This window comes from Protopterus annectens, chromosome 16.part0, assembly GCF_019279795.1.
Source record: "Protopterus annectens isolate FY-2018-M chromosome 16.part0, PAN1.0, whole genome shotgun sequence".
NCBI classification, from domain to species: Eukaryota; Metazoa; Chordata; order Ceratodontiformes; family Protopteridae; genus Protopterus; species Protopterus annectens.
Window position 1 is genome coordinate 203,180,005 of NC_056750.1, and position 27,799 is coordinate 203,207,803.

Sequence of the window (27,799 nt, forward strand, 5' to 3'; positions counted from 1 at the left end):
AACCATACACATATGTCAAATTGTATTATTTTATTCAGGCTATAACCAATCTGCAAATGTACTAATGTTCTGATTTTTTAATTTTTTCTGCAAATAAAGACTTAATTGGGGGTCACTTGACTGCTGAATCATGGTATGTATGGAAATCTGGGTTAATTTTAATTAACAAATTATATTATGTCTGTTAAAGCATTTGTTTTCACTGAGGGCCAAGATTTGTGAAGTGTTTTGCTGTACTGTTTGTTTTGATTATACAATTGTATACTTGTGTTTTTCCCCCTCGCATTCTTCCTGTCTTTGCTATTTAGAGGAAGAATCACACAGAACAGATCTGGTAAAAAAACAAGAGTATCATTCAAAACTGCCTATAATGCAGTGATGATTTTACATCAGAGACCCTTCCAGTCAATGTCAAAAATGTGCTTATTCCCAGGCTTGTATATGACAACCACTCTTAACATCTGAATCCTCTGTAAACATCATGAGTCTATAAACTTATCTGAACACAACTTGCAGATCTGTCCCATTTTCCAACAGCTAGGTGTAGAAGGTCAAAACCCCTACCAAGAATGTGCCTTCCCATTCTACTAAGGGCAACCCTGCACATTAATAATGTCATACACAAGCTTCTTTAAAAGAAATAATCTAAACACAGCCAGTCGCTAGAGTGTACAGTCCCTATACCTCACCATCCTAATTGCATATTTCATATTGTTGGTAACGTATTTTGCAAAATTGGGCCCATACTATGGAATGCATTAACAATGACTATTAAGACTATTTCTGATACATGTGTCTAGACTAAATTCTTTCCTTCTTATTGTGTGCTCTCAGTACAGTTTTTGTAGTGATACTTTGAATTTATTAAATTCTGAATCAACTTGATGCTAGTTTCTAATTTCAGCTTTTAAGAGCTGTTTTTACTATGACTTCTTTATTTTAATATCAGACACTGGCAGGATATGTAAATTTGCAACAAAGTTCAAATGATTTTTGGTGCTACATAAGAGATTGCATAGACCACGTTATTGTATTCTTTAATTATACCTTGATGTATCAGCACATCAAATTTCTTTTTTTTTATTTTAGTGTGCAGAAAAGTAGCTGTTCCTAGTACCTGATTATTGATCTTTCGATGGGAAATAACCCCTGAAAGTCACCTGCTCTGTGAGTTGGATCTTTTTTCTAGTGATAAAGTACATCAGGAATAAAGCAACTGGTATGAGAGAAGAAAAGATAAAACGGTAGAAAAAAACATACATTTATTAAGCAAAAGTGTCATGACAGTAAAACATTACATAAATATAACATGCTACATCATTTAAACAGTACCATATAGCTGTTAAGTTTCATAAATACTGCTAAAATTGGCAGCTCATTGAAGACAAATTCACTTTGTAGAATGTAATATATATTCAAATATTTTTACACTAAATATTTTACTAAACTGTGCTATAAAAATGCACTTCTAACATTTAAGAAGTTAATTTTCTAATTGAAGAAAGAAATGCTGCACACAAATCCTCATAAACGAGTAGCCTAGAGGTGGTTCTTTTTTATTGTGGTCATTAATGCCATTATGTTCATGAAGTATGCAATAGGGTGATAGAGAGAGAGAGGGGAGATGTTCTGAGATATAATTACAGAACTATGGACAGCATTGAAGATTCTCCTTGTTTCATAACATGTTTGGAATTTCCAGATTCAGCTACCTTACAATTTTATCATAATTTTGAACAGAGCAGTGAACCATCATCGAATATGGAAAAGCAGTGTCAATACAACTAGGGAATACATAACATTTTATACTTGTTTATCCATTCATGTCACATCTGTGACACAGAAGGAAGAGAGCCCTGAGTACAACCCAGATGACTTGTTTGACTACTTAGATCAGCACTTGAGGAGTTAACTGAGAGAATAAGAAAGGCAGCACTATTTTACATGCTTGACTATTGGGTGGGGTCTTAGGTAATGATGGAAGCCTTGTTAATCATATCAGGATATGCATCCCCTGTTTACAAATACCAGGGGCATGCACTGGCATACATTCTCTGCTATAATAGTCTTACATCACTGCATGTTGTTATTTGGGACTTGGAAATGTACAGGGCATATAAATAAAATATCCATAATAATAGGAGTATGACACTGTTCTGAGATGTCTCAGTTTCTTTTTAAGCAATGCCAGCATTCAAGGTTAAGTAGAAGCACCAGGGGGAGCCAAAGGCCTACTCCATAAGGGCCCACAAAAAAATTTGTAAACAAAAGAAGTTTAGCCATTCAAATTTAAAAACTCGGAAGTCAAATTATGTTTTCTCATATCTATTCCTTATCTGTCTTGCATTTAATGCTATCTTATACAAAAAAACAGACTGAAAACCTTACATGCTTCATATTTGCTGTTTGCTGAGTACACAAATGGTATTGGGCACTGAACTAAATCTACATGAAAAACAAAATATTGAAATTAAGTAAGCCATTTTAGGCTATCAAGATTCACTTGGTTGTAAATGTCTGAGTAATTATATTAAGGAAAACCTGGAGGAGTGCAATTGGCCCACAACGTTGAAAAAAAAAATGATTTAAAGGCACATACAACTAATGTTGGCACCCAAAAGGAAAAACAGTAAACAAAATGCACTACCTAAAACAGGTAAAAAAAGAAAGAAAAGAAAATCAAATTGCTGTTCTGCTAACATTGCAATTAGGCTTACACAAATTATTAGTCATTTTAAATAAGAACATTGCTCTATATAAAATATGCATCTGCTTTACATAGCATGATAGTTGATTTTTCATCAGGTGCAGCAAACTTCAATAATTTAAGAGAAATGGAAAAAAGAAAACAAAGGCAAAATACTCCAAAGCCGAAGAACAAAATGAGTTGTATTGTTCCAATGATAGATGCTTGTGTCTTATTGAATGGACTTTGTCAAACTGATAAAATTCATTTTTTTCTTCAGCAATGGAGAATTTTGTATTTATTTGTTGTTCTTCCATTTTTCTTTATATCATAGATGGTTATTTATGTTGGTATTATGATTTACTTCTTTGATTCAGTTGTGAAAAATACCAAAACCATCTCTGAATGTTTGGATCACTAATTTTGCTGCAAGACAAAACTGCTATTTAGCAAGTTACAAACTGTTTTAAAATATTGGCTTACATTTCAGTAAAGTAACTTCACATTTAATTCTGATCAAGTAAAGCTTATAAAGGCTGGAACACTGCCTTTGTTCCATCAAATAAGAATTGTGATATCTGCTAACCATACCTCTCAAATGTGCAGATTTTTGCAGAATATCCAGATTTTTACCTCATATTTTTGGTCTTTCTTCATAAAATGTGTGCTTTTCTAGAAAATCACTGAGGGCTGAAGTAATCAAATAATGGTAGGCATTTGAGTTTCAGTAATGCATGCCAATGCACGACCTGTTATTCTAGCCACTTTCTAGGTTTATAAGAGCAATATTTAAAATTTGTCACTATGTTTTGGGCCTTTGGCCCCCATTTTTGCCTTTATCCAGATTTCTTGTACTAAGATATTGAGAGGTATGTTGCTAGCCTATTAACGTCAAAAGGTGATCCATTTGCAATGCCCCACATAGTACCAGAAATATATGTCCCGCACTGAGTCAGGGCAATTAAAGGTTGGTATATTTAGTTGGGACTAGACAAACCATTAGTCTTAATAGCAAGAAGACAAACTGAAAGGTCAATATTTTTTTCTTCTGCTTGAAAGGAGAGATTTCTTCTCTTTTGCAAGCTGGTACCAGTACACCCATCTATGTAACAAACTCACCTAGACATCATGTGAATTAATGCTTTCAATCTGTGCTGAGTGACGGCACAAACATGCCTTTGTGAACATACTTTGAATATAAATGGTGGGAATCATAAAGGTATAATCTGGAATAGTTTAAGGCAGTTTAACATGCAAATATATCAAATAATGTTGCAAAACTGAAGGCAGTGAAATACACAGTGCAGTCTGTCCTCAGGATTATACTTACATGACAAGTAAAGGACAATGCAGCAAAGTAAGAAGGGGTTTCCATGAAATATAACGTGGAAACATGACACGCCAGTGTGTGTGTGTGTATATATGTATCTGTGCATGTGCGCGTGTGTGTGTGTGCATGTATCTGTGCATGCATATGTGTGTGCATGCGCGTGCATGTGTGTCTGCTTGTTTGCACGTGTGTCTGCATGCATATGTGTGCATGTATGTGTGTGTGTGTGTGTGTGTGTGTGTGTGTGTGTGTGTGTGTGTGTGTGCACACGCGCATGCGCGTCATTCCTCTCAACCTCTTAAGGCAAGAAATCCTGACAAAGGCCCAAAAATAGGGACAATTTTTAAATATTGCTCTTACAATCTTGGAAAGTTGATGGAATAACAGGTTTTGCATTAGCATTAATTTTCTAAGGATTACGAAGTATGAATCTCAAGTGTATGTCATTATTTCCTGACTTCAATATTCAATGACTTGCCAGAAAACCGCAATTTTACTGAGAAACATACCAAAAATATGAGGCAAAAATCTGGACATTCTGAGAAAATCTGTACAGTTGAGAGGTATGGTGTGCGTGTGTGTGTCTGTGCGTGTGCACATGTGTGTGTGTGTGTGTGTGTGTGTGTGTGTGTGTGTGTGTGTGTGTGTGTGTCTGCGTATGTGTCTGTGTGCATGCGCATGTGTGTGTGTGTGTGTGTGTGTGTGTGTGTGTATGTCTTGGCTTCCAAGTTTCTAGCTCAGGTAGGCAAATATCTCTTCTGTCTCATAAGGCCCCACCATGTGTGACTGTCCAAGTGTCTCTTTCTCTCTCTCTCTTTCTGTCTCCCACCCTCTCTCTCTCTCTCTCTCACTGCAGGAGAGGCCTACATTCCTGCCTTCCTGCCACTGAAAAATGGGGGTGTACCTTCCTCTGCTTGGGTAGATGTGGATCCTCCTCCCAGACTGTCCCAAGACTGCAGCTCCATAAATTCCACGATACTGACTAGGGGGACTATGCCACAAATGTTCTCTCTCTCTTTCTGTCTTTCTTGTTGTGTGTGTGTGTGTGTGTGTGTGTGTGTGTGTGTGTGCCATTCCTTTTGTCAAGAGGTTGTTACACTGAAGTTGAAGTCATCAAATGTTTATATCAATTCTTGTTTTTTCTGATACATCTTAGTTATACTGTGGTCCGAATGGAGAGATAAGTCAGCAAGCAAAGAAAGTAGTAGTGCTGACATTGAATTCATCCTCCATTCTTAGTGAGTTACATTGCAGCATGATGGAGTGAGTCCAGAAAGTAAGGAGAAGCAGGAAGATCAGGAGACATCTGAAGAAGAAATATGGACATGGGAAAGAAAAAGAGATTTAGTATGGTGTAATATTTCAAAGGAGAAAGCAAAACTAACCAATAAAAAAAGAGCAACACCAAGGATATTTGAAGGGAAATACAGGCAAAGGAATCCAGACATGGAAAACTTTACAATACAAAAATACAAAGACAAACAGGAAAAGGAGATCAGTAATGGAGAAGTTAAAGAAATAGAAACTGAGGTTGTGGTGTACCTGCAAAATGAAGGATTCAGTGTAGAAAATCTAATTCATAAAGCACCACAACAGGATAGAACAATAGATATCCAAATTAAGGGGAAACCAGTGGAATGGGAAGTAATTGGTCAGGTGCCATATGAAAATATTTCAGAGCCTTCCACAGAAAATCAGTATAAATGTTACTTGAAGCTGGATAGCAAGGAAAGGAACAGGAAACTCTGACACAGTCAATGTTGAGGAGCAATATGCCAATTAATTCCCATACGACAGAGCAATGGATGGCATATGATGAAATTGAAGAGAATGTGCCACATTGATTCTATAGAACTTTCTGTAGAATGCCTGCAGGAAATGGAAAACAAAAAATGTGTCCTCAGTTTAGAAGAAAATGAGTTAAGAGAAGAGTTGCTTGATTTAATAGAAATGGGTAAATATATTAAGATCAATGAAAGAAATAGACTGCACAAGGTCAATAAATCCCAAAAAGTCAGAAGTCTGATAAAACATATGAACACAGTAATTAGGACTGTCTATGGAGATCCATGCAATATAACAGAAGTAAACAGGATATATTACTGCAACGACCACAAAAAGAATACCAGTGAGAAACAGCTCAACTTTCATGTATTTAATACAAAAATATATTACACTTCTCTTAGCGCCTCGGCCAACAGCCTTTACAGAGTAGAAAAAACATAAAGAACATTCAAAGTAATATATATAGTAAAAAAAGAAGAAACCAATTAATACATCTGAACAATCAATTAATTATTCAATTATAAAAACTATCATTTTAACCTTTTAAAGTTACACTGATTATATAAAACTGTGCCAGTTACATTCCTTATTTAGTCCATAGGGACTTAGGGTATTATATTTCATAATCAACAAAGACTCCTTTTGTCTTAACACATTTTTTTGGATAGTAACATTATTAAAACGTAATGGTACATGTTCTAAAACAGAAACCTTCATACATTCTAAACTACCATCATGTTCATTATTAAAATGTTCTGCAATGGGACTGTTCATCTTTTTGTTTTTCACATCTCTTATATGTTCCTTTATTCTCTGAGACAAAGTGCGTTTGGTTTCGCCAATATAATATTTCTTACATGAGCAGAAGATGACATAAATTACCCCAGTACTAAGACATGAGTATTTTGCTCTGTTTGTAAATTTTTTTCCATTAATTTCTCTTATTTCTTTGTTTATAAAGGGACATATAGAACATTTATTACATAAAAAAGTGCCTACTTCATTAATATTAATTAATATGGGGTTTTGCTTCTCTTTATATACACTATGAACCAAAAAATCTTGTATATTTCTTCCTCTTTTATATGATATCACCAATTCTACATTCTTTAGTGAAATAATTTCTTTTCTAACAAAATCCCAATATTGTTTTATTATATTATTAATCATAGGGGAAAAATTAGTATATTTAGTTACAAAAAATAATTTATATTCACTCTGTACTTTATTGTTATATTGTCCTATATTGTATTTATTCTTAAATTCTTTATCACTAAACACTTCATTATAGCTATTCATAACATTTAATTTATTATAGCCTCTATCAATAAACAAATTAGCTGCTTTCAAAGCTTCATTAGCTGCTAAACATACATCACTACTTAATCTTTTTATTCTAATGAATTCCCCATAGGGGATGGCTTTCAATGTGTGTATCGGATGACAACTAGTGCCACACATTTTCCAATTCATCTCATTGAATTTCCTATGTATATTTGTAATAATTTTATTACCATTACATCCAGTTAACGAAATATCCAAAAAATTAATTTTGTCTCCTATACAGGTGTCATCAAATTTAATACCAAAATCATTGTTATTTAAATCATTAATAAATGTAACTGATGAACCATGTTCCCCCTTGCATATAAAAATTAAATCATCAATAAATCTATAGTACCCAATGACATATTTCCTAAAAAAAGGATGACTATATATGTACTTATTTTCAAAAAGGTCCATAAATAAATTGGCATAAGCTGGGGCAAACGCAGCCCCCATCGCTGTTCCTTTAAGCTGTCGATATAAAGTGCCATTAAATTCAAAAATATTATGGGTTAAGCAAAATTCTATTAATTCTACCATAAAATGTGTTTTAGGGTTATCACCCATAAATGTTACTATAGCTTCTAAACCAAATTTGTGTATTATACTCGTATATAGGCTGACTACATCTGTAGTAATAAAGTACATGTGTTCTAGCCATATAATATTTTTAATTTTATTTAGAAAATCAAAAGAATCCTGAATATATGAAGGCAACTTTACAACTTCCTTTAGAAGATGTTCATGTAGTAAGCCACACAAGTTATATGTAAAGGAATCAAAAGCAGAAACAATTGGTCAACCCGGAGGTCTCTCCATATTTTTATGTACTTTAGGTAGGCAAAAAAATTTTGCCACCTTACTATTTTTAACCATAATTTTACTATCCACATCTGATTTAGTAAAATAATGCAATCTAACACCTTTGTACAATAAAGTTTTGAAGTCTTGTTCCGCTTTAAATAAGAAAGCATTATTAATCACTGAGTAAGTGTCTTTTTTACTCAAATGTTTCATACACATTTCATAATAATCACTGTTATTAAGGACCACCAATTTCCCACCCTTGTCTGATGGTTTGAAAATAATATCATCATTCTTACTTAATCGCTGTAATTTATGCCATTGGTCTTTAGTCAAATTAAAACATTGTTTTGCACATAAAAAATCTTGCAATTCCTTATCTAATAAAGTGTTAAGAAAAACATCTAATCTCTGGATATTTGCATTCTTGCAAGGAGGCATAAAACAATTATTAGTTTTTAAACTACTGGTATTAAACAAACTGTAAGCATTATTGTAATCTGCATTATCCGAGGTACATGAGTAAAAAGAATTATCACTGTCATCATCACTACTATTTCCTACCATAGAGTTATCAGATGAACATTCAACATTCATATTTCCCGTTTTACAAAAAAAGAAATCCCTCAAATTCATTTTACGGTATAAGTTGAACAATTCTATTTTAAGCTCATGTTTACGTGGAATACATGTTGGTATAAACTTCAGTCCCTTCATAAGCACTGATAGCTCTATTTCATCAAAACTATAGTTAGAAAGATTAATTATATACTCATTAGAAAAAGTCACTGGGCATTGTTCATGCCCATCTACCTTTTTTAAAGTGTCTATCGCCCGGATCTCTTTGGCGTTCCGAATTCTGCCACTCTCTCTTCCTGGGATTGTTGTACTGCCCCCGTTGTTCTGCATAGGTCTTCTGAAAGGACTCAGAGTTCGCCGCTCTTGGTAAGTCAGGAAATTCTTCTATTTCTCTCTCGTCTTCTTCAAAAGATGAGGCACCACTTTCTCCTGAGGCAAAACTCTTATTTTTGTACTGTTCTGTGACCGGATTTCCTTTCTGAAAAGTGACGTTTTTCCTTCTAGGTCTTGGATTATTAAACAGTACAAACGCCCTCTTGTGGTCATAGTCACGAATGTCTCTATTAAGTTTGTATTTCTTTCGATCAATGAGTTCTTTCTCATAATTAGTTAATTTATTATTGATGTCAATCAGAAAATTTTCCAGTGTGGAGTTGGAAGTTAAATTAACTATTTGTTCACAAGTAGATTTTGTTTCAATAATTAACTTCTCTCTTTTAATATGGTCTCGTTCTAACAAAATAGAGACCCATTCTAGACTACATCGGTGAGCTGCTGCAATCCACCTTTCATGAAATTTCACTTCAGTTTCATCTTTAAGGTCAAAAGGGGAGGAAGGTTTTTTAATAGACCTCAACCCACGTGGAGTTATTTCTAACTCACAATATCTCTCCAAACTCCCGATATTATAGAAAACAGCAGTCTCTTTGAATATTAATTGTTCCAATTTAGAGCACAATTCCTGTGCATCAGGATTTCCTGCAAAATCAGACTTCTTACCCACCATAGCAAACGGATTCAATAAACTTCTTTTGCGTGAGTCTTCCCATTTCTTCATAATGCCTCCACCAGCATTATTGGGTGCATTAGATGTATCAGCACCTGTGTTCTTATTACCATTGAAGTGAATGTCCCCACTGTTAACTATAGTAGTATTAGTAGTAGTTATTCGTTGATTTGATTCACCATTACGATTAGGCATTTCCATGCCTGATTCTCTAAAAATCCTTGGAAAGGAGCACAGAGACTCACTGGTCATATTATTTCTCAACAACACCACGAACTCAAAGAAATATAGCAGCAACGACCACAAAAAGAATACCAGTGAGAAACAGCTCAACTTTCATGTATTTAATACAAAAATATATTACACTTCTCTTAGCGCCTCGGCCAACAGCCTTTACAGAGTAGAAAAAACATAAAGAACATTCAAAGTAATATATATAGTAAAAAAAGAAGAAACCAATTAATACATCTGAACAATCAATTAATTATTCAATTATAAAAACTATCATTTTAACCTTTTAAAGTTACACTGATTATATAAAACTGTGCCAGTTACATTCCTTATTTAGTCCATAGGGACTTAGGGTATTATATTTCATAATCAACAAAGACTCCTTTTGTCTTAACACATTTTTTTGGATAGTAACATTATTAAAACGTAATGGTACATGTTCTAAAACAGAAACCTTCATACATTCTAAACTACCATCATGTTCTGAGGTTGTGGTGTACCTGCAAAATGAAGGATTCAGTGTAGAAAATCTAATTCATAAAGCACCACAACAGGATAGAACAATAGATATCCAAATTAAGGGGAAACCAGTGGAATGGGAAGTAATTGGTCAGGTGCCATATGAAAATATTTCAGAGCCTTCCACAGAAAATCAGTATAAATGTTACTTGAAGCTGGATAGCAAGGAAAGGAACAGGAAACTCTGACACAGTCAATGTTGAGGAGCAATAGGCCAATTAATTCCCATACGACAGAGCAATGGATGGCATATGATGAAATTGAAGAGAATGTGCCACATTGATTCTATAGAACTTTCTGTAGAATGCCTGCAGGAAATGGAAAACAAAAAATGTGTCCTCAGTTTAGAAGAAAATGAGTTAAGAGAAGAGTTGCTTGATTTAATAGAAATGGGTAAATATATTAAGATCAATGAAAGAAATAGACTGCACAAGGTCAATAAATCCCAAAAAGTCAGAAGTCTGATAAAACATATGAACACAGTAATTAGGACTGTCTATGGAGATCCATGCAATATAACAGAAGTAAACAGGATATATTACTGTTTGTCTTTTCAGATTTTCCCAGTTAGGGGTTGCCGCAGCGGAACTCTGGTCCGCTAATGATTGGCAGTAGATTTTTATGGTGCCGAGTTGCCAGCCCGAAGCCCAACCTTCAGCGAAGGCACACCCATTCATGCATGTCTTTCGGAGGTCACTCGACCGTGGGGAGGACATGCAGACTCCACACAGAAGGCGCTCTTGCTGTGAGGCAACAATGCTACCGCTGTACCACCGCAGCTTAAACAGGAAATATTGCTGTGCAGCTAAATTAATAACTGATAAAGTTCTTCCACAAGAACACAGGGTAGTGAGGGAAAAGAAGGGGAGAAATCGGATACCATCATGGAAGTATCGAACAGAGAAAACTAAAAAGCAATTAAGACAATAAGTGTCACTGTAAGAAGAATATAGAAGAGGGAACAGATCAAAATGCTAAGAAAAATAGATGTAATAAAAGCAATGGTCAGTATTAGAATAGACCATGATCTATCATGCACTATCGCAAATAACAAGCTGAAAATCTCAGCACCAGTGAAACGACTTAGAAGATATGCAGATACCTAACCTACCTCTCCATCTATTCTGTATCATATCCACCCTCCAGCTAATTCAAACTTCACCATGCTTCTTAAACCTACCTCCTTCTCATCTCAAATACTCTTTCTTCTCACCTTAACCTATATTTACTATCTCACCCAGCCCCTTTCCATCAACCATTCACCAACATTTCACATTACCTATCCACTTCCCAAACTGCCCTCACACTCATCAATCCTTATATCCCCCTACCTATATCCCATCAAAAAACATCTGTTTCCCTACAAACTCATTTCTCCCTATAAGCACTCTGCTGCCTCAGCAACCTGCCATACCCCTTACAAATCTCATGACACTCTACTCTGATAATAAGCTGTCCAAGCACCTCCTCAGCCTAGTTCACCAGGTAACTACCATCCTTCTCCCTGGCGACATACACCCTAACCCAGGCCCCTTTACCCCCTCCTCAACATCCAAATCCATCCTATTCACCTCTCTAAATGCCCAAAGCATAGCCAACAAAATCCCCAACCTCCATGCCTGGCTTCTCTACAATCAACCAGAAATCCTATCAATGAAACCTTGTTAAAACCTCATATAAAGGACTCAGAAATAACACCCTCCAACTACTCTATCATCAGAAAAGATAGAACCCACAAAAAAGGTGGAAGAGTAGCTCTCCTATACTCATCTTCACTATCTGTCACCCCTTATACAAAACCTACTCCCCAATTCAACAATGCCAAAATAATTTTGGCCCTACTTCAACTAAATGAACACAAATTCATATGCATAGCCTCTCTATACATTCCCCCTGGGGGCATCATCTCTGTACACAAAGATATTCTCTCCTGGCTTTCCACCAGCATTAGTAATGAAACAATAATCTTGGGTGACATGAACATAAATTGGTCCTCCATTAGGTCCCCCACAAAATCCCTAAATATTAACCTTTATAATTTCTCACAGCTAATCAATTCTACTACTAGACCCTCTGAACACCTCTCCGGTGGTAGTATCCTAGACTGGGTCTTAGTTACTCATCCTCATTATTTCTCCAATAGTGGCACACTTCCCAGCTCCCTCAGTGACCTCCTCCCCACATTTGTCCACCACCTTCCCTCCCCCTTACAAATATCTCATAACTATATTTCCACTCGTTCCCTAAAAACTTTAATCCCAATACCTTCTCTACCTCATTAAAATCAATAAACTGGAGCTCCCTGAAAACTCTCCCCCTGGATAATACCATATCCTATTTCAACTCAACATTCTTAAACCTCCTAGATTCATATGCCCCTCTAAAAACTAAAAGAATAAAAAGCAAAACTGCCCCATGGCTAACCAAGGACACACTAGCTGCCATGCACCTTAGAGACAAAGCTTGGGTATGCCACCATAAAAATAAGACCCTCTCCACCCTTAATGAATACAAAGCGCTCCACAACAAAGTCAAAAAGCTTATCATAGCACACCGCAAACCTTATTTCTCCATACTACAAAGTAGCCATAAAACACATCCTAAAAAATTCTGGAATTGGATCTCCACCCTCCTTAATCCTGGCAAAAAAGAAAACCCTTGTCCTAACCCTAATGCTCTAGACATAGATCTGGCCACCCAGTTCAGCTCTTTCTTCATCAGCTCAGTTAGCAAACTTACCTCATCCTTCACTAACAATACTGCTGCCCCTACTAATACACCCTCTCCCCTATCCTCCCCTTCCCCTTCACTCTCAAATATCTCTACATCTCAACCTACTCCTGTCTCTATAAAACCCATTCCCACATCTACCATAAAAAAACTTCTCCAGAAACTGAAACCCTGCTCCAATTCCCCCAACAACATTCCCTCATACTTTCTTAGTATAGCCGCTGAAGCCATTGCCTTCCCCATCTCTATTTCAATCAATCGCTGTATCCAAGAAGGCTATGTACCCCAACTTTGGAAAATGGCCTTTGTCTTACCCCTTCACAAAGGGGGCAACAACAATAATATCACAAATTTCTGTCCTATCGCCATCTTATCCCCCATCTCCAAAGTTCTTGAAAAATGCATGCATCTACAACTCCTACCCTATCTTATACACAACCACTTACTAACTCCCACACAACATGGTTTCAGACCAGGCCACAGCACTACCACCGCTCTTCTGTCCTTCCTCGAAACTGTCAACAAAGCCCGTGACTATGGCTGTACTGTATCTACACTCATACTAGACCTCTCTAAGGCCTTCAATACCATCTCTCACAACCTTCTCCTAACTAAACTCTCTAATCTAAACCTATCTCTTTCCTCTCTCAACTGGTTCTCCAGTTACCTCTCAAATAGGCAACAAGCAGTTAAATGGAAAAAAGCCACCTCCCCATTCCTCAATATCCCCACAGGTGTACCACAAGGCTCCATACTGGGTCGCCTCCTGTTTAATATTTTCATAAATGATTTTCACCACTCAATCCCTAACACAAATCTTATTCAATACGCAGATGATTTAACTATAATCTGTTCTGCCACCTCTATCCCCACTCTCTTAAAACTAACCCAAGACGCTTTTTCTACCACTGAACAGTGGATGAGAGACAATCACCTAGCACTCAATGTCTCAAAAACCAAACTTATGTTATTTACCCCTTCTAAAACAACCACTATAGATAAAAACTCATTCTCTGTCACCAGCCACAACAATACAGCTCTCAAACTCGTATCTGAGGCCAAACTATTAGGTGTCCTCATTGATGATCATCTTAAATTCAACTCCCACATACAAGTAAACATAAAAAAAAACCACCAGAAACTTGGTATGCTCTACTGCCATTGTCGCTATCTCACTCCGTCTACTAAGTTCACTCTCTCTACTACATTCCTCATCCCTTCTCTCCTATATGGTGCCCCACTCCTAACTAACCTACAGTCCACACTTAAGTCAAAACTCTCCTCCTGCTATAATAAGATTGCCAAGTTTGCCACTAGCCACAAATCTTCTACCCATCACTGTGTTGCCCTTCACAAACTAAGTTGGTTAGAGCTACCCAATTATAGGTTCATTGATTAGGTTCATAGATTAGTACTAGGCTAACTGCCCTTGTGAGCCATTTTAAGCCTAGCCAATTATTCCCTGTGAGATTCAAACCCTGTACCTTGTGTTTGTAAGGCAAACATCTTAACCATTAGGCCACCCTCCCAACCCTTATCTCACCTACATTCAACTCACTCATGTTCACAAACTCATTTTTAGCCTCTCCCTCTGTCCCTACCTATCCTCGTCCTTTAAAATGCACCTTCCTGAAAGATCCTTAAGATCCAACAATCAAAACTTGATAGAATTGTGTAAACCCACCCACCCCCTGGCAAAAATCTCCTACGCTTTGCCCGTGCGTGTCATTGGAACTCCCTACCACCATCCATCCGTACCATCTCTAGTCACTCTTCCTTCAAGACCTCACTTCACTCACACTTAACATCTCTCTGGGAATGCTCCTGCTTCCATCCCACATAACCTCTTCTCCTCTCTATACCCCAGACATCTCATGTAATCCAGAGTCCTATTCATTTCCTTGTAAAGTACTAGCAAAAATTTACAACAATTCTTATTTTTCTTAACTTTGTTTGTTTCATATTGTATATTTAAATACTATGATTTTATTTGTACTTCTGTATTTACTGTTATATAATTACTTGTTCATAACTTTTGTTATTGCGGAGCTTTTCTCCCCAGGACTCCATTGAAAATGGGTTCTTCTTGGCCCAATGGACCATCCTGACAAACAAACTGCAAATAAATAAATAAAATATAAAGGAAAAGAACAAAATAAACAATTTATTGATGACCCTAAAAAGTTTTACAGAGAATTAGGAAACAAGGTAAAGGGAATTGAAAGACCAACAAAAAAAAAAGAAGAAATAGATACATTTTGGATTAAGTATTTATGAATATGCTGTGGAACATAACAAAGATGCTAAATTGATAGAAGATGTAAAAAAAAAAGACTAAGAAGTTTAAAGGTACAGTATATGAAATGGGATGAAGTAACAGCCAGAGAGATAGAAACAAAGTTAAGAAAAGCCTCCAGTTGGAAAACCCGAGGCCCAGGTGCAGTACCTAACTTCTGGTTAAAAGTATTAACATCTTTGCATAAGAACTATTTATATGCTCACCCTGAATAGACACCAACCTGGCTAACAACAGGAAAAACAATGTTCCTTCTTAAGAGTGAATCTGCAAGCTAAAAATTATAGACCAATAACTTGCCTTCCAACAACGTATAAACTATACATGGGAATTGATGCTGACGGAGTTTAGTCATTTAGAAGAGAACTCAATTATGTCAGTAGAACAAAAGGGTAATAAAAGAAAGTCATATGGAACAAAGGATCATCTGTTGTAAAATAAAGTCATAATGGAGAACTTTAAAAAGGGGAAGAATCTAAGTATGGCATGGATTAACTACAAAAAAGCATTTGATAGTATCCCACATTCGTGGATAAAAGTGTGCTTAAAAATGTATAAGATACACCCTACACTGATCAACTACATTACAGTGATCATGAAACAGTGGAAGACCACTTTACAATTAAGCCATGATAAAGGACAAATTATTATCCTAGGGATACAAATTCAAAGGGGGATATTCCAGGGTGACTCAATGTCACCATTGCTGTTCTGCCTTGCCATTAACCCATTAAGCTATTTACTTAACAGCTTAGGCCATGGTTGTAATTTGGCTCTTAGAAAACAACAAAATGTAAAGACTTCTCATCTTTTCTTTGTTGATGATTTAAAACTGTATAGCTCATCAGATGAGGAACTGAAAGTACAACTGCAAGTTGTCAAAACATTTTCAGATGACATAAGAATGTCATTTGGTCTTGATAAATGTGCAAAAGCAACCTTTAAAGCAGGAAAGCTGCAGCACCAGGAAAGCATCAATTTGGGATAAGAATGTGATCTAAAAGAACTTGAACAAGAGGGAGTGGCTAAATATTTGGGAAATTATGAAGGATCAGCAATAAAATGTAAACAATTGTGAATAAAACTTAGTAAGGAATACTTTAGAAGACTTAAATTGATCCTGAAAACAGCATTGACATCTGGGAACAAAATCCAAGCTATAAACCAATTTGCTCTTCCTGACCTAACTTACAGTTTTGGAGTGATTGACTGACCCCAAAACATGTTGGACAGTTTAGATAGGTAAACAAGAAGGATGCTTCATACTCACCAAATGATTTATAAAAATCAGTGCATACCAAGATTATATATTACCCATTCCAAAGGAAGGCTGGGCCTCCCTGAAATTGATTACATGTATAGATCTGCAATTGTGGGACCCCACACATATCTGCTGACCTCACAAGACCCAAACATAGTGAACATTTTGAAACATGAGGAGAATAAATCTAAGATTACTTCTCTGCTTACTCTAGCAGAAGCATATTGGCATCAAGCAGGAATTGAAATCAAACCAGAAGTAGATTAAAATCAGTCAGCAACTGAATGTGCTAAAAAACAAAAGAAAGAATATAAGGTGAAGGATCAGATGAGAAGGTAAGAAATATAGAAAATGCATAAATATAGTTGCAAGAATAGAAAACTTCTGGAAGAACCTCATGTTGATCAGTAATGAATGCAGGAATGGTTAAGTAGAGGCAAATTCAAACCAAGAGATGAAAGGTTAATATTGGCCACCCAAGACAGTGTGCTACATACATGCTGGTTTACAAAGTTCATTGAACATGTGGGAGAAACAGACAAATGTAGGTTTTGTAAAACTGAATTGGATACAGTTGCACACCTCATTGCTGGTTGTGACATAATAATGGCAGAAGGACTGTACACTGAAAAGCTTAATAATGTGGCAAGACTGTTGCACTGGGGATTGTGCAAACATTATGGTACTGAAGTTGCTGAAAAACACTGGAAACATGAGCCATGAAGCATCATAGAAAAATTATGAAGTTTATATCACATGGGATCACCCAATACCAACAATTCAAAAGATAGATACTAGAAAACTGGATATAGTGGTCCATGAAAAGAAGACAAAATTAGCATTGCTCATTGAAATCGCCACACCCAGTGACTACAGTGTCTTGTGTACAGAGAGAGAGAAAGTCATAAAGTGTCAGGATCTGAGGCAGAAATGAGAGCAATGTGGAAGAAAGATACCCAGACAATTCCAGTAGTAGTAGGAGCAACAGGTCTTATAAAAAAGAATCTACAATCCTGTTCAGATATGTTACCAATACATGCAACTCCACATGAATTGCCGAAGGAGTCATTACTGGACACATTGTGGGTGCTGCGAAGAGCACTTTTGGCTGACATCAAAGACTAAAACAATACTGATATCATGAACTTTAATCGTCCTTTGACTTAGGAATGGGGTCCATTCCTGTCATGGTATTAGAAACCCAAAAGACTTGGAGAAATAAAAAGTGTTTAAGCTAAGAAGGTGCTAAAGAGGGGCTGAAATGTGTATGCTTGTGCTAGAAATTGCAGGTGTTAAGTGTGTGAATGTGTGTCTGCCTACTAGATAACTGGAATGAAGGTTGTAAACATGTGATGTTAAAGATTAGTGCCCATATATATGTGAAAGATTACATTGAAATAAAATAATTTGCTTGTGAGGTTGGTGGTGAGAGAGTGTGAGTTCAATGTCTTTGTGTGAGATCAATGGACAGTGGGGGTAAAGAAGTTTTCCTTCTCCCCACTGTTGTAAAATCTGTTGGTGAGAATATACTAAAAGTCACAGGACTAAAGGAGAATTGCACCCCTGAAAAAAAAATAGTTTTGTTGGTTGGTTGCTTTTTTCAGTGGAAAGTGCACTCTGCGATTTTTGTTCAGTGATTGTTGTATTAACTTAAGTGACTAACTTTGATGTGACATATAGTTTATGTATATATATATATATATATATATATATATATATATATATATATATATATAATCATCAAAACAAATATCATCCTAAACTGCTGTACAAACCTGTCACACTAAACTGGCTCAGCAAAGAAATAAACCCACCATTAATTATGAATAATAAGCTTAGTGCGTTTGCCCACAATTGTTAATATTTCTTCAGAGATAAATCCTTTATATAGACCTGCAGCTCTTATATCCATCCATCCACAACTGATTTTTTCCAATATGGGGTCAGGGTGTCACTTTGACATATAACACCTCAGTTCGTGAATTGATTAAACAGTCACCTGACCACTCCAGTGAAATAAACAAACCAACTGAAATACAAAAACTATGGTATACACTGTTTTAAGAAAACTTTAAAAAATAACTTGGCAGAGTAAAATAGTAACAAAAGTGTACATTTACAAGTCTGCACACATTTATAAATTCTTGTCTATAATCTGACAGCCCTCATTTTAAGAACTCTATTAAGAGACATACAGCTATTTAATCCAGGAGTTGTTGCAGTGTGTAACATAAGTTGCAGTTCAGTTTGTTACATTTGCTTTTTGTTTCCCAAGGCCCACCCCAGGGTTTTAACTCCAACCTCTCTAATACAAAGAATAAGAATTTATTGAATCCCTGACATGACTGGGTATACTTACTAAATGCATTATTTTGATCCCTCCAGTGGATATCACGGTCATGTTTTTAGATTCTTCTCTCTGTTTTCACAAAACATGTGTCACTAGAACCACATTTAGCTGTTTACAGCATTCTTATACTATTACAGCTGTAATGCTGAATGCCCAGTGTATCTTATTACTTTGTCATAATTTATTACAGTCTCCTCTGTGCCTTCATTTATGAATTTTCATAGATTACAAGCACCACACCTAAATGTCTCCCTTCATTTTGCTTCATTCCTCCTATAGTCACTAAGTTTAACACTTTCAGTTCTCATCTTGGTGTTGTGGTTTTATTTGTATACAAGCTATAGTTTATCATCAAAATTTCAGTCAAATCACTGAAATGGGAAAAGCACATCACATTCTAGCTATAGTACTCTTACTGTTTTTCGCATATATGTTATAATTTAAAACCATTGCTCTATGAAAGGACTGTTATAACTGTCTTTGGATTAAATATTCTAGTCCCAGGTAAGGGTGTCGACTTTGTATCCCTATGTTATTTCAAATGTTCTTAAAATGGATATTCTGTTTGTAATTTGGTATAAAAGAATTCTCAAACAGTTAATCGTATGCTGAGTGACTACTCAAATGTATCAGGCATTTTACATTATTGACATATCTCTCTCTCTCTCTCTGTATATATATATATATATATATATATATATATATATATATATATATATATAAAGAGAGAGCGAGATAGGTACTCAAATCTATCAAGTATTTTACATTATTGAAATATCTAGATAGATATATAGATATGTGTGTGTATACGTGTGTGTGTGTATAAATATATATATATATATATATATATATATATATATATATATATATATATATATATATATACACACACATACATAGAGAGTGAGGTATAGGTACTCAAATCTATCAAGTATTTTATATTACTGAGACATTGACACGAATATATATGTATATATATATATAAATATATATGAGTTAGCTGCTTTTTACAGAATGCACATTTGTCCGACAATAGGGGTATAATTAAATGTTGACAGTATGGATGGCCGAATGGTGAATATGTCAATATGGAATTATATGCAATGTCGATACAGGTAAGTGGGAATGGGGGGTGGAGTGTGTGTGTGTGTGTGTGTGTGTGTGTGTGTGTGTGTGTGTGTGTGTGTGTGTGTGTGTGTGTGTGTTAGGGTCAGGCCCAGCTCCCTGCCATGTTTAGTAATGGGTGCTAACCCTATGCTGCCCCTTCTCCCACCCATAACCCTACACCTTAACATCATTAAAACCTTCCCATAAAATTGCTATTATTCAAACAAATTTAAGCCCATTGTTATGGGGGGTTAGTTTTAATATAGGGAGAGGAAATTGTTTTCCTGTCTCAGTATTATTGCTTTTGGTTTTGGTTTTGTTTGGTATTGTGTATGACTGAACTTATTTTATCAGTGTTTTACATTCAACATTAGGGCAGTTTGGTCATACACAATACACCCATAAATATAGATATAGATAGGTCTAGTACAGGTGCACAAGTGCTAGTGTCTCGCAAAACACTTACTTGTGCTTGAAAAGGTAAATACTGTAACTCCCACTACCTCATTCTTGCTTAACTAATTAGATTCCTACCAAAGTCCTAACTCTAACCCTAAAACTCCCAGAAAGTTCTAACCTGAGACCTTGCCCCTAAACCTTAATATTCCACACCCGCTCTCTAAACCTAAAACCCCTCATCACTCCGTAATCTAAACCTTCAGTGCCATTAAACCCAAATTCCCCAGTTGCTCCCTAAGACTAAAGTCCTTTCCTGCTACCTAAACCTTAAACTGCCTTACCACTCCCTAACCCTAAAATGCCCCTCCTGCTCTTAGACCTAAATCCCCTTTCTGATCCCTCCCATAATCTACACTTCCACCCCCTCACACTTCCTCCCTTTGTCTGCCCACTTGCCTCACTCATACTTGAGAAATGCATTCGGGTAAAGTGCGAGCAGCAACATATATGAATTACAACATGAACATTCAAGTCCTTGGTTTCAAGATAGTGGTCTTTGAGAGCTTGGGACTTGAGCTGTCAGTAAACCCTAACCCCCAATTCCTGTCTTATTTTAATCAGTTGTGGGTCACGGGCTGATGGAGACCCCTAGTGCTGAGTCAATGCATGTACTGGTGTGGAGTCCAGGGCCTACTTTAAATTCAGTATGGTATTATTTATTTTTGTATTTATGAGATGCCCTGCAGGAAAAGGGGATGGATTTACAATTACTGTGTTTATTTGCCTTTCCATATACACTGATACACACACACACACACGCACACGCACACGCACACGCACACACACACACGTACACACACACACACACGTACACACACTTACACACGTACACACACACACTTACACACACACGTACACACATACACACACATGTACACACATACACACGTACACACACACACGTACACACAGTATGATCCTTGATAAAAACATGCTCCTGGTCTCTCACAGAGGTCTTCCTTTCCCCATAGGTTGCTCAAACCTCATATAAGTAAACTGAGCTGTCATTAGACACTACACTCTTACCTGCCCCTGTTGGCCGTACCTGCCATTGGTTATTGCATCCTTACCTATCTCAGCAGGTCCTGCTTGCCGTATTGGTCAGTGTATTCTTGCACACCTCAGCTAATTCTCTACACCCTTACTAATTCCAGCAGGCCCTGTTTATTTCCCATTGGTCACTGCACCCTTACTCACCCAACTTGCCTTGGCTGCCATTGGGCACTTCACACATACCTTTCTCTTCAGTCCCTACTTCCTCCATGGCACCGTATCTTAAACTCACTACAACTGATCTTGCATGCCCCTCAGCACTGCAGCATTTACCCCTACTACAGCAGTTTCTGCGGGGTCTATATTAAATCAGCAAATGCTTAAAAAAGTGAATGCTGATTTATCGACCCCATGTAAGCAAAAGCTTACAATCCTGAACACTTAGAACAGTGATTTTTTTCCCAAGGAAAAAAATCGCTGTTCCAAAAAGGAAAAAAAAACTTTAAAACATTACATAAAGTGGGGGACTTTGCCTCCACACCCCCCCCCTGACGTGGGGGGCTGTGCCGCTCACACACCCCCTACTTAAATATACCAACTCTGAGATCACACTACAGTGATGAAAATGGCAAAATAACGAAGTCAGACAAGCGATTTCTTTCCCAGGGAAAAAATTTGCTTATATGCCGTTTCGGTATTTTGCCTTTTCGTGCTTTCAAGTTCGATCAAGACGCATTCCAAAGAATGCGTCTTCGATCATTTAATAGGGAACCATTTCTGCAGCTCATAGAGATCCTCATGGGTCAGTGTAACCATAGACCAAAACTATACCAGTAACTAGTCACACTAATGCTAAAAAGTAACACTACTGTGTAATAAAACATATAAAAAACTACAGATAAAACACACAAAGTTATGCATGTATATGTGCATTGAATTATAACATTTTAATATAATAAAGAATCCACTTTAAATATGCATAGTTATGGGTCAGACTTTCCCATTCTTGCCACTGTAAAATGTGTGTGAAATCTAGCACTGTGTATATTTTATTCATATATCTTCTTTGTTCTAATCAGGAAAAAGTACCTCAGAAGTTCACTTATCTGCCAGTGTGATATTTAAATGAAAAAAATATATTCACGTTAAGTCAATATATCAAGTGGTATTGTATTTTTCTTTTATTTAAGCTTAATTTAAAAATGTTTGTCAGTCATATCTCTTAGAAAGAAACATTAATCTGTATCACACGGCTCTACTTTTAAATACCCTCTCCACTCAGTGGTTAAACATAAAGCATGCAAGATGCATGCCTAACACCTCCCAGATGTTATAGCTAGATCATTAAGTGCTTTATACTATTTGTGTTTTCCAGTCAAGAAACAGTGTTTTAAGACCACGCTCTGTTACCTGTAACACAAGAATTCCTCCTGTCCTATCTGCTTTTAATTGATTGGTCTTTCTGCTGAACTGTTTTAAACGGGGCAACAACATGGCTTACAGCTACCATAAATCAGGATCTTTTGGTAAAAAGAAAAATTGTCATGGCTGTCCCTGTATGTAAATGAGGAAGAAAAAAACAGCAATTTTACTATGTCATGGAGGCATCATATCATCATATAACTGATGCACAATAAAGGCAAGGACTATGAAAAGCAAAGCCTTATCAATGTATCAAACACCATAATAGTGACAATTTATGAAAACAAGTTTAGAGTGATTCTGGTACAACAGAAATGCACATAATATTGAGAAATGATAAATTGTGTAGTTTCAGGGTGGAATTTTCCTTTAGTAAAACTATATCTTCATTTTAGTGTTTATGAAAATATACTGTTAGCCACAGTAGGAATGCTGAGTTTTTCCATCTGCATCTAAATAAAACACATTAGGGTATTTGATGATAAATCTAAAGTAAAATACAGCTGGGTATGTCATGTAAACACTAAAATAAAACACATTGGGGTATTTGGAGATATGCATTTATCTTTTGTTGACCATATTAGTCTCCGTAGACTAATAATGTCTACTTCTCAGGGGATACCCAAGGTGACAATTATACTGCTAAAAGAAATTAGGCCAGGACATCAGGAAACTTCCTTGATTCTTTCGGATAGGTGCCATAGGATCTTTTATAACCACCTGAGGTATCACCAAGTAAAGCAAATGGAGCCTTGTTTTAACATCTCATCCAAAGAACAGCATACTCAGGAGTGCAGTATTTTTCTTATGCAAGCAATGAGTCAGCAGATAGCAGCAGATGAAGACTGTGAAATCTTACCAATAAAAACTAGCCATCAGCAGGAATGCTGCACTGCAACAGAAAACAGTTTTATATAACATCACAAAAATTCTGCATTCATGGGCATTTGCATAATTTATTTGGCAAATCACATTTCAGGCATCAGAAGAAAACGCCCAGATTTTCACATTATATTTCCTAAGTTGTATCTTTAAGAATGGATTTTGAGTCTGCACACTACCGTTTCATCTTATCCGTTAATTGTTACTTATTAAGTTGATTTGGTAGCTCTGGTTCTGTGCAAGAGGGTATACATCAGTAATGCTCACACAATTTCCTGCAGCAGACATTTGTTTTAATTTCAATAAGTACATGTGTAAATTCTTAGTATAATTAAGACAGATTTGACATGACATCAATGTCTATTTTCATTCTATATGTTTATTTTTGCAGGTGTGGACTGCTGAGACAAAGTACTGCTGAAGCTAAAAAGGTATGAGGTGTCATGTGATACTAAAATGAAATTAGTCTAAAATAAAATCATCGGCATTAGATGAACATAAGGCATGGGGGCTGAGACGTATTTAGACTTTTCTAGTTGTTAAGGATGTTGTTGATATTTTAGGATCAGAATATGTGCCAAAGGATATGACTGTGCATAACTAGATGAGGAACACTCAAACTGGAAAATTGCCAAATCGTATCCTAGAAGAGTGTAATCTAAAAAAAGAAATTATATTGTCAAGTCAGGTTTTTCTTCTTTCCAGAACATTTACTTATTTTTATGTACTCTCACATCAAAAATTAGGGTGGATCATGCTTTTTTTTATCACCAAGAAGCAGGATATACTCTGTTTAATGAAGTAACACATTTCTTCCTTTACACAAGTATATTATTTATGAAAAATCTGTTTTCCTTGGGTCTTCCAGACACAGTGTTGATGTAGTATGAAGTACAAAATTATGTCGAGAACTTTTAATAAATGTTTAGGTCATGCCGTTTTGTTCCATCTTCCTGTGCCTCTGGAGCATGGAAATGTCAGTGTTACTATGACAACATTATAATAACAGCAGTTGCATGCCTGCATGAGGGTATATCACAAACTGTTTTTTTTTTTAGAAAGTTGAACACTCACAAGTCCATCACTCCTGTCCACTCCTGTCCATCTTTAAGCAGCAAACTCTCTCACTCAGTACAACAGTATAGGTTTATACGAGATGGTGGCCTCACCGTTTGAGCTTCATGAATCTCATAAATGTCATATAGAGACCCCACCGGAGTTCTAATGCTATAAAATAATTTATTTTTGCCATCCTGCAATGTCTCATGTGGCCTGCAATTCTGTATTATATGAGAAATCAAGGCAGTAATGCCTCTTCCAATCCATATATTTGCCCTTTTGTCACATTTAAGGATACTGAATGTTTACTTGTTAGAAACCTTCAGCATTACGCATTTGCTTAATGTCAGAAGGAGACAGTAGGCTTATCTAGTCTGCCTCTTAAAGTGCATTTAAAAGTTTAGCTCCCCTCTATCCCCGAATTACCCCCCCCCCTTTTTCCTCACCTATAGTACTCTTTTAAATGTAACTGTGAATTGCCCGTGCACCACCCCTTCTTGTAGTTAGTTCCATTAGTATAATACTTTGTGAAAAAGAACAGGCAGGGAGCACTTACTCCCTACAAGCTGCTGCCTGTGTCCTTTCCTTCCCACTCTATTTCTGTTCACAATGATCACTTCACACCTCTCTGATGTGATCTTTTCTAACAATATCATCTTCCCCTCAACTGGTGCACCTTATAATGCGGAAAGCTCAGGCCACTCTAGCCTTTGGTCATACTCCTTCCCCTCCATCACCTGGATCTTTCATATAGCTCTCCAGTGGACTCCATCCAGCAACTTGATATATTTTTTCTTGTATGGCCTCCAGAACTGTACACAGAAGCTAAGTGTGGCCTGACTAGGCCCAGTAGAGAAGAAAAATATATTTGTTTCCAGAACGTTGGCCTCTGAGTGTATATCCCAGCATTGTGTGTGCTGTTGCCACTGCATTCTCTCTCCATCTCTCTGCTCCCAGTGACCCAATCCAGGTAAGTTTAACTCCCCCAGATCCTTTTCCTACTCTCTGGACACCATTTCCACTTCTCCCAAGTGATATTTCACGCCAGAGCTGTTGTGGCTAAAGTAAAGGACTTCCATTTGTTTTCACTGACTCTTGACCATCACCTTTTTGCCAAGACCCATAAGGAAGATTAAGCCAATGGTGAATCTGCTGCATTCGTGATCTGTAAGGGGGGCACAATCATCGGGTACTGATGTGGGAGAGTACAGCAGTACCAGCACTGATTCTGAAGCAGCATGTATATAACTGTATGCCAATATTGCATTTGTGGTTATGGTTAAACTCAGAATCTCTGTGCATGTTTTTGCGACTGTGTGTTTTTTGGTCCAATTTTTAGGAAGACATTTCTGGTGGGGAGTAACTGTCCATTACACCCAATTACTTATTTACACTTCTCTTCAGCCTTTTCAAAACCTTGCCCATATCTTCCAGTGCTGTACCTGTACCTGTTCTTGTGTCATCGGCAAAGAGGCAGTCCTGCCTTGTATTCCCTCAGTAATATTTGAGACAAACCCAGAAGAGTACTAGACCCAAGAAAGACCTCTGTGATACTCCACGGGTCACTCTCCCAATACTTGACCCTGTCATTCTCACCATAGTCCTCTGTATCTTACCATTCAACCATGCAGCTATCCACTTCCTCAGTCTTGGTCCTGCTTCTGTATGAAGCAAAGTTTTTTGCTGATGACCAGGTAGATGAAGTCTGTACCTCCTCATCTAGTTCAGCTATAAATCAGGTTTGACTAACAGCTCCTTATCGCCATGTCCATGCTAGTTGCTATCCTGTAGATTGTTGCCCTCCAGAAATGCTCCCAGCATTCCCTTCAGGGTTGTCTCTTTGCCTTTCCATGCCACTGTTGTTATGGTAACATGCGTCTGTGATTCCCCAGATTTGTACTGTTCTCCTCCTGCACAAGGGTGCCACATTTGCTGATTTCCAGTCCTTAGCAATTCTACACTAGCCAGTGATGTGTTTAACATCTCAGTTGAGGAGTGCTCATACTAGCCCAATTTTTGAGGATTTTGGGAGGCAGTCCATCTTGCCCTTGTGCTTTACCCTCCCTATGGATTATGAATTCCCTCTGGAGTCCCTTATTTTCTATCCAGGTGTCTACCCATTCCCCCTCATTCTTCTGCCCCACCTCCCTCCCAACATGCCATACTCCCCCTGCGTTCCTTTATGAAGACAGAAGCAAAGCATTTATTCAGTATCTCTACTTTTTCAAGTCTTTTGTGACTTTCCTCTCATCTTTGCTCAGGCTAAACAGTTCTGTTCTTCCCTTCTTCCTTTTTTCCTTCTTTATGATCCGTACCTAAAATCCCTTGCTTTGCTTTCTTTCTTTTTGTTTACTTGTTTCTTTGTCTTGATTCATTCTGCTAACTCTGTTTCATATGTACCCTTTGTTGCACTTACCATCTTTGTTGACTTGTTGCAGGCCTCCATTTAGTGTGCCTCCTCTACCAACTCACTTTCCCCTCCCTCCTCTTTCTGTTACCTAGTCACTACTGTCGTACTCCACACTGGCCTTCTTCTTCATTTGCCATTCAGCCTCATTCTTCCATCTTTGTATATCGCCCTGGATACTCTATGCCTGAGCTATTCATACAGCTGATTTAATTTCTTGATTAGTTCCTGGTCTCCTAACTCATCGTAGGCCACGTCTGCAGCATGGCATAAATTGGTGATGTAATTTTCCACACATTCTCTTTGTGTTTTTGTTCTTACTTTTCCCATATTATAAATCACAGAATGGATGGTCCATGTTGAATAACTGTAAATTAACCTGGATATCCATGGCATATTCCGCACTGGTTAGGACCATGTTCAGAATTTGGTCTTTTCTTATACAATCTTTCATCAGCTGGCTAAACACCTCAGGACCCAAGACCTCTTTTAATGTCCAGGTCCTCCCTAACCTGGATCTCTGAGCTTACCATTCTGTTCCTGGGACAGTTAGACTCCCCCATAAGT